The sequence below is a fragment of the Salvelinus sp. IW2-2015 genome, unplaced genomic scaffold (assembly GCF_002910315.2).
Source record: "Salvelinus sp. IW2-2015 unplaced genomic scaffold, ASM291031v2 Un_scaffold4151, whole genome shotgun sequence".
Classification (NCBI taxonomy): domain Eukaryota; kingdom Metazoa; phylum Chordata; class Actinopteri; order Salmoniformes; family Salmonidae; genus Salvelinus; species Salvelinus sp. IW2-2015.
Window position 1 is genome coordinate 1 of NW_019945423.1, and position 5,574 is coordinate 5,574.

The 5,574-nt window shown below is 43.4% G+C and overlaps 1 long non-coding RNA gene across 1 annotated transcript in view; it reads right to left on the reverse strand.

Moving 5' to 3' along the window:
• Positions 1–3,537: 3,537 nt before the first annotated feature.
• Positions 3,538–5,574, reverse strand: part of LOC139026223 (uncharacterized) — a 10,717-nt gene continuing 8,680 nt past the window's right edge. Inside the window, exons 4-5 of the long non-coding RNA XR_011477975.1 lie at positions 3,892–3,991; positions 3,538–3,688 (exon numbers count right to left, since the gene is read on the reverse strand). This is a non-coding gene — a long non-coding RNA (uncharacterized lncRNA). The remainder of the gene's footprint in view (positions 3,689–3,891; positions 3,992–5,574) is intronic.

The following is a 5,574-nucleotide window of genomic DNA, read 5'->3' on the forward strand; positions in this document are numbered from 1 at the left end:
TCCACACTCAGTAAATACAGTAACTTGTAAATGCTCCAACTCAATAAATAGCAGTACTGTAGATCCACACTCCAACTATATACAGTACTGTAGATCCACAACTGCATAAATACAGTACTGTAATCCACACTCAGATACAGAACTGTAGATCCACACTCAGTAACGAAGTAATACATCTAAATACTGTAGATCCACACTCAATAAATACAGTATGTAGATCCACACAGTAAACATTAAATCACACTAGTAGATACAGTACTGTAGATCCACACTCATAACTTACTGTAATCCACCAAAAAATAAGTACTGTAGATCCACATCAAGTAATACAGTACTGTAGATCCACACTCAGTAAATACAGTATGTAGATCCACACATCAGTAAATGTACATACTGTAGATCCACACTCAATAATACAGTACTGTAACCCACACTCAATAAATACAGTACTGTAGATCCACACTCATAAATATAGTACTGAGATCACACTCAGTAAATACAGTATACTGTAGATCACACACTCAGTAAATACCAGTACTGTAGATCCACAATTCTCAGTAATACCCGGTACTGTAGATCCACACTCAGTAAATACAGTACTGTAGATCCCCGAACTCAGTAAAACAAGTACTGTAGATCCACCTATCATAAATACAGTACTGTAGATCCACGATCTCAGTAATACATACTGTAGTTCACACTCTAATAAATACAGTACTGTAGATCCACACTCAGTAATAAACTAGTCACATCAGTAAACGACTCATCACACTCAGTAAATACAGTATGTAGATCACATCAGTAATATACGTAGTAGATCCACACTCATAAATAAGTACTGAACCACACTCGTAATACAGTACTGTAGATCACACTCAGTAATACACTACTGTACCACACTCAGTAAATACAAGTACGTAGATCCACACTCATAAATACATACTGTAGATCCACTCAGTAAATACATCTGAGATCCACACTCAGTCAAAGTTCAAAAAGCTGACATACAAAGAGTCAAATGAATCCGACAACAATAAGTCAGAATACTGTGTCAGGCTGGTCATTCTGGTCAGGTGGTCTGGGACACATACCCTCCGGCTGTTCTGATAGGCTGTAATTTTAACTCGTTGGAGACGGCAGCCCAGTGTTTTACATATCTGAGATGAACCTCGTGAGGTAGACATCCGCTTCACTCACGTCGCACCGACAGTTGACTGTGCTCTGACGGACGAAGAAGAGGAGGAGGAGGAGGTGAGATAGAGGAGGTAGAAGAGGAGGAGGAAGATGAGGAGGAGGTAGAGGAGAGGAAGATGAGGAGGAGAGATAGAGGAAGTAGAGGAAGAGGAGGAGGAGATAGAGGGAGGAGATAGAGGAAAGTGTGGAGGAGGAAGAGGAGATAGAGGAGGAGGTAGAGGAGAGTAGAGGAGAGTAGGAGGAGGAGAGATAGAGGAGAGTCGAGGAGGAAGAGGAGGAGGATGAGGGGGAGTAAGGTGGAGGAGGAAGAGGAAAGGAGGGAGAGGGAAGGTATAGCAAATGATCTGAGTTTAAAAACTCTGTGATAGGAGGTTAGAGACTATGGGGGTTGGAGTTGAGGGTAGTAGTCAGGGTTTTCAGTTCCTCAAAAACCCTTGAACGCAACAGGAAGTTCACCCACAGCCAGCTCTAAACCCTGCCTCTACATGCCAATACCAACCAATCACCAGCTGCCTCTGGAGAGGCCACACCCAACTCCAAGGGAGAGAAGACGAGGAGAGGAGCGAGAGGGAGGAGGAGAGGAGGAGGAGATGAAAGGAGATCAGCAATAACGTGAAGAGGAAGAGAGGAGAGGCTGGGAGAGGATGGGTTAAGTGTGCGTCACATTAGTGGCCCATTCTCAACGCACATTAAACCATGCCACAGACCTCTGCTATGAAATGACTTCACAGAGAGATCAGTCTTACACCTTACACGCGTATAGATCGAGCAAGCGTTATGTTCTTCCTCTTGTCTTTTTATATTGTGCTCGTATATTCTATTATAGCCATAAAATGTAAAGTAATGTCAACACAAAAGTGCTATCATCTGAGCTAGAGGCAACAAACTATCTCTGATCAATATATATAGTTCACTGCAGCGTCTGTAGCACATCACAAAGAACATTAGATATACTAACACCACAGAGCAACGCGAAAGAGAGGCGAGAGGAGAGAGAGCACAAGAAGATTACGCAGAGGAGAATAAAAACAACAAGAGGGAACAAATTACAGGGAGCACTGATAAATGCAGGAGATTAGAGCGGGGTAAGAATGCGCACCGTGCAGCGCGCGATTCGCATAACACGGAAGTACTCCCCTTGAGGAGAAAGAGGGTACGTTGTTATCAAAGGAATGTTTCTGGCCTAATAGGTGTTTGCAGTGTTATGAGCAGGGGAGAGGAGAAGGCACACGAGTACGGCAAGTCGTAAAACGGGATATGGGAAGAGAGATGATGACGCAAAGCATTCACCTTGTGTCCCTATGCAAGAAAGTGTGGGAAGTTTCAATGTATCTTACGTCTACAGTAAGAAGGTGGTATCGCCGATCAGGCAGAGAGAGGAAAGAAGAATATTCAACAGGTGACATAGATGGAGCAGGAATCCGCGAGAACATTTCCCGCACCGGGACTCAAAGGTAATAGAGAGATAACCTATCCCATGCAAAGCTTTCCAAAAACTCCGGCGAGGGTAAGGGAGGTAAGGAAGGGAGGGTAGGGGTAAGGATGAGGGAGGGGAAGGGGGTAGGTGGGAGGAGGAGGGAAGGGGAGGGCGGGAGGAAGCAGGGAGGAGGGAGAAGCAAACGAAGGGATAGGGAGGGAACAAAGCAGAGAAAGCCCCTCCTTAATACCAGCACCACTGCAGCCAAAGCCAACCATAAAGCACCATGGAGATGAAAAGAGGTCACACATCCTATCTCTGCCATTGACGACTTCTGTGAAAGCCTTCAATGGCGCTGCCCATGTTAATAAAACAGGCTTTGTGACAAGTGTGCCCTCTATCCATCTCTATGCCTAGCACACACCTCTCCCACCCACTCCATAAAATACACAGGCAGCATGCAATGCAAACACGCTAGCCTCAGTCATCAATCACTCAAGCATAAAGCAAGCTGTATACTAAGCTACAAAACCTATACAGGGACACTATATATATAAAACATCGACCCATTGAACCTTAGACTTATTCAGGAGAATAAGTTATGGTTGCACATACAAAGGGGTAGAATGACTAGGTTGAGTTGGCCGGAGAATTTAACACGTTGTTGTAGTGAAAACATTTAATTMGTCATCAATATAACAGAGAACACAGACGATGTCTATGGTAACATCTCAGCAACTCCTTCCCGGGGAACTAAATTCAGTTACTACTTACTGGACAATAAAACGACACATCATTTGAAAAACATAATAACAAGTAGCTGGCCCAGTGTGACATCTAAGACAGTGGAGCAGGTATGTATATGTATTATGTATTATGTAATACTATGCATTACTATAGATGTGGTATAGAGGACTCACCTGAATGGAGGACATCTGAGCGTACCCTCTCCAGCTGTACCCTTCAAACTCCAAGGGGTTATAGCCGAARCGTACCGGCCGCCCGTCCAGCATGGTACCCTCCTCTATCTCAAACTTCAGGTGGTGAAGGTCTGGAAAGTAGTGGTCCGGRCGAGGCCTAGGAACGAGAGACGGAATGCTGKTTTTTAAAATAATTTTCAGTTAAAAATAGAAGACTTCCTGTTGGGCATTGTGTGTTTCTCGGGGGGTTAAAAAAGCTTTCTGAAAAAAAAGAAGGTGATCAGGAAATGACAATGGACTCTTCTTCTTTTTTCTATCTGTGATACAAACGGAATGTTTTTACACCCATTTTTCACTCACCTGTTACACTTGGGTCCCTCCACGTTGGGTCTGCAGCGACACCTCCCGGTCCTCTCCCCGCAGGACTGACCCACTGATCCTCCAATGTCACACTGACAGCCTGTAACCTGCAGTAATATCAGGATGTGTTGGTGTGTAGGTTACAGGTTGTACTGCAGTATATCAGGATGTGTTTGGTGTGTAGTTACAGGTTGTACTGCAGTATATCAGTTATCAGGATGTGTTGGTGTGTAGGTTACAGGTTGTACTGCAGTATATCAGTATATCAGATGTGTTGGTGTGTAGGTTACAGGTTGTACTGCAGTATATCAGTTTATATCAGGATGTGTTGGTGTGTATGTTACAGGTTGTACTGCAGTATATCAGTATATCAGGATGTGTTGTGTGTACGTTACAGGTTACTGCAGTATCAGTATTCAGGATGTGTTGGTGTAGTTACAGGTTGTACTGCAGTATATCAGTAATCGGATGTGTGGTGTGTAGGTTCACAGGTGTACTGCAGTATATCAGTATATCAGGATGTGTTTGGTGTGTAGGTTACAGGTTGTACTGCAGTATATCAGTATATCAGGATGTGTTGGTGTGTAGTTACAGGTTGTACTGCAGTATATCAGGATGTGTTGGTGTGTAGGTTACAGGTTGTACTGGCAGTATATCAGGATGTGTTGTGTGTGTAGGTTACAGGTTGTACTGCAGTATATCAGGATGTGTTGGTGTGTAGGTTACAGGTTTGTACTGCAGTATATCAGGATGTGTTGGTGTGTAGGTTACAGGTTGTACTGCAGTATATGCAGTATATCAGGATGTGTGGTTGGTGTGTACGTTACAGGTTGTACTGCAGTATATCAGTATATCAGGATGTGTTGGTGTGTAGGTTACAGGTTGTACTGCAGTACTATCAGTATATCAGGATGTGTTGTGTGTACGTTACAGGTTGTACTGCAGTATATCAGTATATCAGATGTTGTTGGTGTGTAGGTTACAGGTTGTACTGCAGTATATCAGTATATCAGGATGTGTTTGGTGTGTAGGTTACAGGTTGTACGCAGTATATCAGTATATCAGGATGTGTTGGTGTGTAGGTTACAGGTTGTACTTGCAGTAAATCAGTATATCAGGATGTGTTGGTGTGTAGGTTACAGGTTGTACTGCAGTATAGTCAGTATATCAGGATGTGTTGGTGTGTACGTTACAGGTTGTACTGCAGTATATCAGTATATCAGGAATGTGTTGGTGTGTAGGTTACAGGTTGTACTGCAGTGTTATTCAGGATGTGTTGGTGTGTAGGTTACAGGTTGTACTGCAGTATATCAGTATATTCGGATGTGTAGGTGTGTAGGTTACAGGTTGTACTGCAGTATATCAGGAGTGTTAGGTGTGTAGGTTACAGGTTGTACTGCAGTATATCAGGATGTGTGGGTGTAGGTTACAGGTTGTACTGCAGTATAAATCAGAGGATGTGTTGGTGTGTAGGTTACAGGTTGTACTGCAGTATATCAGGATATCAGGAATGTGTTGGTGTGTAGGTTACAGGTTGTACTGCAGTATAATCAGGATGGTGTGGTTGTGTAGGTTACAGGTTGTACTGCAAGTATCAGTATATCAGGATGTGTGGTGTGTAGGTTACAGGTTGTACTGCAGTATATCAGTATATCAGGATGTGTTGTGTGTAGGTTACAGGTT